Genomic DNA, 12,138 nt, shown 5'->3' with positions numbered 1-12,138 from the left:
GAGAGAGAGAGAGAGAGAGAGAGAGAGAGAGAGAGAGAGAGAGAGAGAGAGAGAGAGAGAGAGAGAGAGAGAGAGAGAGAGAGAGAGAGAGAGAGACAGAGAGAGACAGAGAGAGACAGAGAGAGAGAGGCGATCAGATAAATTAAATTAAAAACAGGAAATGACGTTTAGCGCAGTATTTTAACAGAAGACAGCAGTCATCATGATAATACCTTAAGGACAGGTCAATCATATTTATAAGACATCAAATCAGGAACATAAATAAATTGATGACTTTCACCAGGAAGCAAGTATGAAGGGTGAAAGAATGCCATATACCCTGTTCAAAGATACCGTAGTAGAACACATTTCACAACAGCATAACGTGGTGGGCTATTTGAGACTGCATTTTTTTTTAACCACGTACAAACTTCAGCAAAATACTTGCCTTTGTGAACTAGAATGAAAGAAGCATCAATATCAACAAAGCATCGATATCAACAAAGCATCGATATCAACAAAGCATCGACATCAACAAAGCATCGACATCAACAAAGCATCGACATCAACAAAGCATCGACATCAACAAAGCATCGACATCAACAAAGCATCGACATCAACAAAGCATCGACATCAACAAAGCATCGATATCAACAAAGCATCGACATCAGCAAAGCATCGACATCAACAAAGCATCGATATCAACAAAGCATCGACATCAACAAAGCATCGATATCAGCAAAGCATCGACATCAGCAAAGCATCGACATCAACAAAGCATCGATATCAACAAAGCATCGACATCAACAAAGCATCGACATCAACAAAGCATCGATATCAACAAAGCATCGACATCAACAAAGCATCGACATCAACAAAGCATCGACATCAACAAAGCATCGATATCAACAAAGCATCGATATCAGCAAAGCATCGACATCAGCAAAGCATCGACATCAACAAAGCATCGACATCAACAAAGCATCGATATCAGCAAAGCATCGATATCAGCAAAGCATCGACATCAGCAAAGCATCGACATCAACAAAGCATCGATATCAACAAAGCATCGACATCAACAAAGCATCGATATCAACAAAGCACTTCATTTGATACATTAGACAGAGCCTATATCTACATAAACATTTGTCTGACTATCACTTAGCACTGTGAATACAAGTGGATCACAAGTGGACAAGTGACATGGAGGAAATAGACCAGTGATAACAATGACAACCATTCATCATTTATAAACCATTCTGATTGCGGTACTTCTTTCGAGGGGAGAGCGTAAATCCAAAAAGACCAAACATGAAATCCCTGATAAACCCTATAACTCAAATACTCCAGTTCAGACAACCCATACACTGGAAGATGTGCTGATTGGATGATCAGCATCATGGCAGAACCAACCAATCACAGGTCTCATCATCTCATCAACTTCGGAATACCACAGGTATTCAATAATCTTTTTGGTCCGTGTTTCTATACCTTAATTTACAAAAGGTCAGTTATTCACAATGCACTCTGCTTTAAAAAACAGCCTGGAATGCGAAAAGTTCTAGTCTAAAACACCAACACGAAATCCAGCAAAGGAAGGAATAGAAAAACTATCTTTTAGTTCTAATTCCTCACAGTTTAATATTTTCCTAAGCTGTATGATCCCTCAGTTTTGGCTTCGTATCACCTCATTCCCGTATTTCGACTCGGTTTGCATGTGACACATATTAAAAGATTCAACTCCCCCTGAAACCTAAGAAGAAATTCAAGGTTGTCTCTCAACAATTTATGCACCAATGCTGTTTTAGACTGTTGCTACTGTAGCTTGACAATGATTAAACACATATTGGATACATAATTGGAATTCTAAAAGTTCACAATGAGATAGTTGTTCTGTATCGTAACCATGTGCTTCTCAAACACATATGAGAAACATACTGTATATATAAAGTAGATTAGTCATCTCTGATCATAAACTCTTCATGTTGCTTCACTGGTGTGTGATATTGTCAAAGCAAATTTTCAAATGTCTAACATCAATGTTGCATAAATAAAATGTATAAAATAAATAGCCGATATCAAAGTTGTGTAAATAATGAAATCAAAAAAATTGTTATGCTCCTTTCAAAACACTAACATCTACTATTGAAAGTGATCCAGAGAGCCATCAGTAACACCATGTGAGTTCTAAAACACACTACAATCCTAACAGTGTCAGTTTTTTAAAAACAGTTTTAATCTTTAACAACGTCTTTGGCCATTCTAGTGTTTTTGAGGGTATTGGTGTCAGGCAGAAACCCCTAAACAACCATATTCAATGTGACCCTCCAAGCCATCTTTTCTCATAATTTCTCTTATAGGAAAACCAGCCTGTTTCACAAGATACAACACTGAACGGGCGTCAGAGAGAGAGGAACCTCAACAACATACAGTAGTAGTTCATTACACAATTTCACTCAGAGAGAGAGAGAAAGAGAGAGAGAAAGAGCGAGAGAGAAAGAGAGAGAGAAAGAGAGAGAAAGAGAGAGAGAGAGAGAGAGAGAGAGAGAGAGAGAGAGAGAGAGAGAGAGAGAGAGAGAGAGAGAGAGAGAGAGAGAGAGAGAGAGAGAGAGAGAGAGAGAGAGAGAGCACCAGACGCAGAGGTAGAGTAAGTGCGATTCAAGGAGAAGATAGAGATGAAAAGTTCAGCATTAAGGAGCCTCTCTTTCCTCTTGGCCATGAGGAGAGGAGACCTTAATAAGGATATCTGGCGTACAGAGTGTTTTTTTGGGAATGAGGAGTCTGAAGTCCCAGTAAAGGCAGAGTGGTTAGAGAAGGAAAGGAGGATTGTTCCCAGTGGTTAGAAAGACAGGTCCATGGAGAAAGAGAGTATCCAAGACATCCCAGTGTGGGTTCAGGTCCAGAACGGAGAGATCTGTACATCCAACAGGAAAAACCAGCTACCACCTGCTGCTATTAAAAAACAAAAGAGAGACAGACTTAGGGAGACTCAGAATATATTGTTTATGGGTCTATTGACTAATATTGCACTGTAAGTGTGAGTTAATAGCATAAGATCGGTGATGCACAGTATATCCATAGCATGAGGTTATGAAAGGGACAAAAACACAGTTCTGATTTTATAGACATGTGCTGCCCCCTTTTGGACCAATACTGAACTTTACATTTGAGATTTAGAGGCTAAAGTGCCTCTGAACACTTTCCTGGGGACCCTAAGGGCTCCGAGACACCAATAGCTTTTGATGGCCGAGAGTACTTAGCACGTCTGAAGGTAATTTGACAAACGAGTGTGAACCGATTTTACATGTAGAATCGCATGAACAATGTCGGCAGTTAGACATCTACAGCCGGTGCTCCATAAAACACAGCGCGCTGAACGATCGGCCGACGAATGCTAGATCCATATTCAGTGCGATGTGTGCGAGACTTAATGCTCTTTAATATTTAAATCTCTTGTACTTGTTTCTAGAATAGAGTGAATGCTTTGGTCCTGACATGGCTATTGGCACCAGCACAGATGTCAGTGAGGCCTTTGGCTTTCTCTGTAAAACTCAAGCTGGTTCAAGCCTGAATTAAAGCCTTTGAAACTTCATCCTGACTGTCATTAATTTTTTCAAAGGCCAACAGCACCAGAGTGGGCCAAAACCAGAGTCCAACATCAATGAGACCAATATGATTAATTCATGCTAAACGCATGACACAAAGAGACGTGGCCACACAGCTGGGCACAGGGTTCTACCACAGTCATTTCTTCTAAGATGTGATTTGGATGAATCAAGCGTTCAAGAGGTGTATTGTTTCAATCTGGCTGTTGAAAATTGAGCAGTGTGGGAAGTAGGACTTTGGAAACTTGGAAAGGTCATTGGAGTCTATCAGAGAGAAGTGAACTACTAAGCTTTCTGGAGCAATCGCTAAGCACACCCACCTGTTTGACCTCACTAAGTGTTAAGTTCATGTTTTAAGTATCCCTATATTTCTGTTATTACAGTGCTATCACTCTGTTATTAGTACGCCTGCGCAGTAGTCTGACTGGAGATGGACCTGTCCAGAGTGTGATGGCGACTATGTACTGTGGTAATACGGTGAAGCAAACGTTGTTCAACTGGAGCCTAGTCGTTGTGTCATTTTGAGTTAACATTGGTAGCAGAGGATGGTTAATAACTACAATGTGCCACCTCGCTTCGACGAGAAGAGGTCGTATGAAAGTTGGAAAAATTTACTTGGAATCTGGACACGGGTTACTAATCTGGACGATAAAAAGCAAGCACTCGCGGTGGTATTATTGCTTGAGGGAAGAGCGAGAGATACAGCACTGGAAATATCCCTGGAGGATTTGAACAAGGATGACGGTATGGGAACTTTGATCAGAGCACTGGATTCTGTGTTTCTTAAAGAAGAGAAAGACATATTCAAATTTTGACAGTGTTACTAGAGACATTTCGGTTGCAACGATGGACAACATAATTGATTTCAAACAGAGGTACAACAGGATGCGCAAGTAAAATAAAGATTTTTGGTGAAAAGACGTCAGTCGGGCCAATAACATGGAATGCAAGTGAGTGACGCAGCATATTACACTGAGCAGCAGAGAAAAGGTGCCAACAGGTCACGTTCTCAATACAACCAGACGAGGGCGCCATTGCCCGGCACAATCCACTGGACAGGTATGGAAGGAGATCAAAATGTCAAAATGTTTGACTTCTGGTTCCAACCGCCGTGTCTTTGTGAGACGCAGAGTAGGTGAACGGATTATCTCCGCATGTGTGGTTCCCACCGTGAAGCATGGAGGAGGAGGTGTGATGGTGTGGGGGTGCTTTGCTGGTGACACTGTAAGTGATTTATTTAGAATTCAAGGCACACTTGAATTTTACCCTCTCGGCAGTGGCCCGCAGACGCCCGCAGACGCTTCTCCAGCTTGGGAAGCTCACAGTGCAGGTCAGCGTTATCACGCACCAACTGGAGAGAAGAGACAGGGGGGATATGAAGTTCTGTTATGTGTGTGTTTCAAGTTTCACGTTTTATTGTCACGTGCGCAGGTACAGTGAAATGCCTTTCTTGCCAGCTCTTTCCAAACTATGCAGTAATCGATATCAGAAGTACTATAAAATCAAGTAGAAAAAAACACACGAGAACTAGAAATAAGAAAAACATTTACCATATTTACAATGTGCAGAGATGCTGGAGTGATAGAGGTAGATATGTATTGGGGTAAGGTGACCAGGCATCAGGATTTATGATAAACAGAGTAGCAGCAGCATATATGAGGATTGAATGTGAGTGTGTATGCTTGTGTATATAGTATGTATGAATGGGTGTACGTGTTATGTGTGTGTGTGTGTGTGTGTGTGTGTGTGTGTGTGTGTGTGTGTGTGTGTGTGTGTGTGTGTGTGTGTGTGTGTGTGTGTGTGTGTGTGTGTGTGTGTGTGTGTGTGTGTGTGTGTGTGTGTGTCGTACGTGTTTGTGGACCTTGGTAAGCTGCTCCAGGTTGTTCTCCAGGAAGGTGATCCTGTCTCTGAGCCAGACGGCCCCCAGCCTCATCATTATCCATCTCTGCACTCTGATTGGACAGAAACAGGGAAGTTACTTCACACAACATACTTACTAAGTGAATTCCTTGCATAACATAGGCTATGAACAAACCCCATCCAAGCACTTGCTTCACACAACTTACACATGAATAAATGTCAACATTCCCATATGGGACTTTAGTGTGAGAACAGACACATTCAGTAATTTCCTAAAGGAAACAGCCCTACACAAATCAGTAACAGCAAACACCGTGTCATCAAATACAGCCTGCAGCGCTTTACACTGTGAGACCAGAGTGATGTCACCTTCCCCAGCAGGGAGGGACACATCACAACTGCTGACATTTACAATACATGTCTGAAAAAGTGGTTTCTAAAGTCTATTTGTTTCGTGGTTTGCCTTCCTCTTCTGGTTTTAGATAGTGATAACACTGAACCAAACAACAGCCTGGTAGTTGTCAGCTGGTTTTAGATAGTGATGACACTGAACCAAACAACAGCCTGGTAGTTGTCAGCTGGTTTTAGATAGTGATAACACTGAACCAAACAACAGCCTGGTAGTTGTCAGCTGGTTTTAGATAGTGATGACACTGAACCAAACAACAGCCTGGTAGTTGTCAGCTGGTTTTAGATAGTGATGACACTGAACCAAACAACAGCCTGGTAGTTGTCAGCTGGTTTTAGATAGTGATGACACTGAACCAAACAACAGCCTGGTAGTTGTCAGCTGGTTTTAGATAGTGATAACACTGAACCAAACAACAGCCTGGTAGTTGTCAGCTGGTTTTAGATAGTGATGACACTGAACCAAACAACAGCCTGGTAGTTGTCAGCTGGTTTTAGATAGTGATAACACTGAACCAAACAACAGCCTGGTAGTTGTCAGCTGGTTTTAGATAGTGATGACACTAAACCAAACAACAGCCTGGTAGTTGTCAGCTGGTTTTAGATAGTGATGACACTGAACCAAACAACAGCCTGGTAGTTGTCAGCTGGTTTTAGATAGTGATGACACTGAACCAAACAACAGCCTGGTAGTTGTCAGCTGGTTTTAGATAGTGATGACACTGAACCAAACAACAGCCTGGTAGTTGTCAGCTGGTTTTAGATAGTGATGACACTGAACCAAACAACAGCCTGGTAGTTGTCAGCTGGTTTTAGATAGTGATGACACTGAACCAAACAACAGCCTGGTAGTTGTCAGCTGGTTTTAGATAGTGATAACACTGAACCAAACAACAGCCTGGTAGTTGTCAGCTGGTTTTAGATAGTGATGACACTGAACCAAACAACAGCCTGGTAGTTGTCAGCTGGTTTTAGGTAGTGATAACACTGAACCAAACAACAGCCTGGTAGTTGTCAGCTGGTTTTAGGTAGTGATGACACTGAACCAAACAACAGCCTGGTAGTTGTCAGCTGGTTTTAGATAGTGATGACACTGAACCAAACAACAGCCTGGTAGTTGTCAGCTGGTTTTAGATAGTGATAACACTGAACCAAACAACAGCCTGGTAGTTGTCAGCTGGTTTTAGATAGTGATAACACTGAACCAAACAACAGCCTGGTAGTTGTCAGCTGGTTTTAGATAGTGATAACACTGAACCAAACAACAGCCTGGTAGTTGTCAGCTGGTTTTAGGTAGTGATGACACTGAACCAAACAACAGCCTGGTAGTTGTCAGCTGGTTTTAGATAGTGATAACACTGAACCAAACAACAGCCTGGTAGTTGTCAGCTGGTTTTAGATAGTGATAACACTGAACCAAACAACAGCCTGGTAGTTGTCAGCTGGTTTTAGGTAGTGATGACACTGAACCAAACAACAGCCTGGTAGTTGTCAACTGGTTTTAGATAGTGATAACACTGAACCAAACAACAGCCTGGTAGTTGTCAGCTGGTTTTAGGTAGTGATGACACTGAACCAAACAACAGCCTGGTAGTTGTCAGCTGGTTTTAGATAGTGATGACACTGAACCAAACAACAGCCTGGTAGTTGTCAGCTGGTTTTAGGTAGTGATGACACTGAACCAAACAACAGCCTGGTAGTTGTCAGCTGGTTTTAGATAGTGATGACACTGAACCAAACAACAGCCTGGTAGTTGTCAGCTGGTTTTAGATAGTGATGACACTGAACCAAACAACAGCCTGGTAGTTGTCAGCTGGTTTTAGGTAGTGATGACACTGAACCAAACAACAGCCTGGTAGTTGTCAGCTGGTTTTAGATAGTGATAACACTGAACCAAACAACAGCCTGGTAGTTGTCAGCTGGTTTTAGATAGTGATAACACTGAACCAAACAACAGCCTGGTAGTTGTCAGCTGGTTTTAGATAGTGATAACACTGAACCAAACAACAGCCTGTTAGTTGTCAGCATAGAACGCTGGATGATATAAGGCATACAGCATGCCCACGAATGGGTGAATATGTGATAGTTTACAGAGTGGAAACATTGCAGCTGAGATTTACGGAGATTTCTCCCCCAAATAGCCTATCCTTCCTGTACTTACCATGCTGACGTGGGAGGTCAGCTCTTGGATGAAGAGCCTGCGCAGGTTGTGCAGGAGTCTGAAGCTCCTTGGCCTGGAGTAAGGGACAAATCTCTCATCGTCAATGAGTTCAACATCAATCAACACCTGAGATGTCTTTTTTTTTTAAAGCCAGCACAAGTAACAGTCAGATTGACTACATTATGTTAACTCCACTCAGCACAGTGTCTCCTAGACCCTTCAGAACCTCCTTGGCCTGCTCTCGACATCTCATTCATGAAGCTACAGCAGAGACACGCAGAGGACTGATGGGGTTCTGACCATGTTATGACCATGCTATGGCCCATCTGTACAGTCTAAGCCTGAGGGGTGGAGGGAGGGGGGGGGGCTACTAAGCTGACATATGGAAATGTTTTAATAAGGTCATACCAAGGACCATTTAGCTATTGGATGTTGAGTTTTAAGACCCCTTGAAGTATTAAAAAAAAATGGTTTGATGAAACATTGCATTTGGCCTTACTGCTATTAGCCCATACAAACGCATTGAATAGCAGATTCACTACATGGAACAACAGATTGTCCCCCCACAAAAATCTAAAGGAAGTTCGTCCTGAAGTGTCTGTTCTATATCTGAGAGATATAAAAAAGATCAGGAAACGATTTATTTTTGTTTTACTTCAGCCGAGTCCCAAGACGCGTGTGGGGGTTGTAGAGAACCCTGTCGTGTTCGTGAGAGTCACACCTTTCCATAGAGGGGTCATAATAGTGTTGTAGGCCAAACCGTTCAGATGCTACAGTGAGAAGACTGATTTTCGGGATGACAAACACTGCTTTAGCTCTGCCACCTTTCACTGCAGATGCAGATGTGGTGGATTGAGACACATCCAATCTCTAGCTTAAATTAATTTTGATGGATATTTTTTTCTCATGCCAATTAGATTTCTGTGGGTCTGCAGAAATCGACTCTAGGGGGTTATGGCCATGTTCTGATTATGCTATGACCATGTCTGAGGAGAACCAAACACAACTGTGGTAGATACTGTAATAAATAGACTTGCACAAGTTTCTGCAGTTGCTCGTCCTTCTGCTGCTCCTCAGCCTTCAGTTTGTCATAGTCTGACTGCAGCTTCCTCTGTTCCAGCTGAAGGTCCTGGTTTAGACTAGAGGAGAGCAGATGGGTTGTATACAGTAGAGTACAAATCAATGCTATACTGTACATGCCGTAATTATCTCCTGGGACTGTGTTCACTACCTGAAATGGGACTTGAAAAAGACCTGCAAACGAAACAAATAAAATCTCTCTTACTCCTTGAGCTCTTCCAGGACCCTCTGATTGTGGTCGATCTCGTCTCTCAGACGGGACAGCTGCTTCTGATGGACCTCTCTATGGTTCTCCATCTGTTCCTCTAGGGTCTTCTATAGGGTGCAGAAGGGAACACAGGGTCAAGGGTCAAGTTGAATTGATTTACCTTTCACAGGAATTTGAAGAGTGGGGAAAAAAAGAAAGGGGGATAAAGGGGAGGGATGGGAGGAGGGGAGAGAGGGAGGATGAGAGAGAGAGAGAGATCTTTACCTTCATCCCTACTGCATCCTGCAGTTTGGTCAGGTGCTCCTTCTGTTTATCCATCACATGCCCCTCCTTCATTTTGTCTGTGGAGACAAAGCAAGAGACATTGTTTGTTTTGTTCAAGTGACGTAATGATTGATGACAGGCTTGTTTGTGTTTGGGGGGTCTCTCCGCGTTTCTCAGCCTGTGTGTGTAGAGCCTAAACCTCCTCCACGAGGGAGTCCTGGGTCTCCTCTAACTGTCTCTTCTTCTGCTCTACGTTCTGCATGGAGTCTGTCAGAGACGTGATCTTAGCCCGGTGCTGCATGGAGGACCCCATCAGGCAGGGACAGGGTTAACAGCTGAGGAAAATAATGCTGACACTGTCTCACTTTCCAACCAAGCTGCATGAACACAATAGTCTACTGAATAAAGGAAAATATTCTCTTTTTTCAAGATATAGAAATGGATGTTAAATCCACTTCCTGGTTACCTGGGCGATGAGTAACTGACAGGAGGTCAGCTCCTTCTCATTGGCCTGCATCCTGCGGGAGGTGTCGGCCAGGGAGCTCTCCAGCTGCGGTTCACCAGAGACTTGACCTCTGACTTCATCTTACTGATGTAGAGACGAGCCATGGTGAACTCCTCCTCGATGACCTCATTCACCTCCATCATCTGAAGAGCAGAGAGATCAGGACTGAGTGTGTGTGTGTGTGTGTGTGTGTGTGTGTGTGTGTGTGTGTGTGTGTGTGTGTGTGTGTGTGTGTGTGTGTGTGTGTGTGTGTGTACGTGTGTATGATTACCTGTTACAAACAGTTTATGTCTGTCTAAATAACAGTGTGTATATGTGTGTATGATTCTAATTGCGTAATTGTTTAATTGTGTGTCCTTACAGCCTTGAGGTCACTGGTGCCGATGATGCCTCCTCTCACTGAGGTCTCGGAGCAGTAGACTGAGAATCTCTGCTGCTCTCTTCTTATGATGACTACTGAGCTCCTGTAGACTGGTCAGCTCCCTCTGTAACCCCGCCAGAGTGGTCTGAGACACACAGACAACATTGACGGATTTAGAAGTGGACAGATGAGTGGACCTACAGAGTACTTCGATTATGACCCCAGCCCTACCCTTTCCCCAAATCCTCTCAGCTGTACACAACAGCAATCTTTACTCCTACACATAACTTGTCGTATATGTCCTCCTCACTGCGCCCTCCTCACCTGTCCAAAGCCACTTCCAAACCTGTCAACCTTGACAGTGACACATCAATGTAAACAGTATATTCACTTTATGTGGGCCATGCGGAAATCAAACCCACAACCAGAACTATTAGAACCCATCTCGTCTCCTCCCAGAGTGACTCACAGTCTTCTGGTTGAGATCCTCACTGAGTGGTTATTGGAGCGGTTCTCGTTCTCTTAAGGAAAGGTAATCACTGCTTCAAAAAACATGAAAGAAAGGTAATCACTGCTTTAAAAACCATTAAGGAATGGTAATCACTGCTTTAAATACCATTAAAGAATGGTAATCACTGCTTTAAAAAACATTAAAGAAAGGTAATCACTGATTTACAAACCATTAAAGAAAGGTAATCACTGCTTTAAAAAACATTAAAGAAAGGTAATCACTGATTTAAAAAAACATTAAAGAAAGGTAATCACTGATTTAAAAAAACATTAAAGAAAGGTAATCACTGCTTTAAAAACCCTTAAAGAAAGGTAATCACTGCTTTAAAAACCATTAAAGAAAGGTAATCACTGCTTTAAAAAACATTAAAGAAAGGTAATCACTGCTTTAAAAAACCATTAAAGAAAGGTAATCACTGCTTTAAAAAACATTAAAGAAAGGTAATCACTGATTTAAAAACCATTAAAGAAAGGTAATTACTGCTTTATGAAACATTAAAGAACGGTAATCACTGATTTAAAAAACCATTAAAGAAAGGTAATCACTGATTTAAAAACCATTAAAGAAAGGTAATCACTGCTTTAAAAACCATTAAAGAAAGGTAATCACTGCTTTAAAAACCATTAAGGAATGGTAATCACTGCTTTAAAAACCATTAAAGAATGGTAATCACTGCTTTAAAAAACATTAAAGAAAGGTAATCACTGCTTTAAAAAACCATTAAAGAAAGGTAATCACTGCTTTAAAAAACATTAAAGAAAGGTAATCACTGATTTAAAAACCATTAAAGAAAGGTAATTACTGCTTTATAAAACATTAAAGAACGGTAATCACTGATTTAAAAAACCATTAAAGAAAGGTAATCACTGATTTAAAAACCATTAAAGAAAGGTAATCACTGCTTTAAAAACCATTAAAGAAAGGTAATCACTGCTTTAAAAACCATTAAGGAATGGTAATCACTGCTTTAAAAACCATTAAAGAATGGTAATCACTGCTTTAAAAAACATTAAAGAAAGGTAATCACTGATTTAAAAACCATTAAAGAAAGGTAATCACTGCTTTAAAAAACATTAAAGAAAGGTAATCAGTGATTTAAAAAACCATTAAAGAAAGGTAATCACTGATTTAAAAAACCATTAAAGAAAGGTAATCACTGATTTAAAAACCATTAAAGAAAGGTAATCACTGCTTTA

General features: G+C 41.4%; 1 pseudogene; it reads right to left on the bottom strand.

Annotated features, from left to right (window-relative positions):
* Positions 1–194: 194 nt before the first annotated feature.
* The window catches only part of LOC139538272 (kinesin heavy chain-like), a 40,123-nt pseudogene continuing 28,179 nt past the window's right edge, over positions 195–12,138 (bottom strand).

The sequence above is a fragment of the Salvelinus alpinus genome, chromosome 14, assembly GCF_045679555.1.
Source record: "Salvelinus alpinus chromosome 14, SLU_Salpinus.1, whole genome shotgun sequence".
In the NCBI taxonomy this organism is placed as follows: domain Eukaryota; kingdom Metazoa; phylum Chordata; class Actinopteri; order Salmoniformes; family Salmonidae; genus Salvelinus; species Salvelinus alpinus.
The sequence above is the reverse complement of the archived record's forward strand: the minus strand, read 5'-3'. Positions and strand labels throughout refer to the sequence as shown.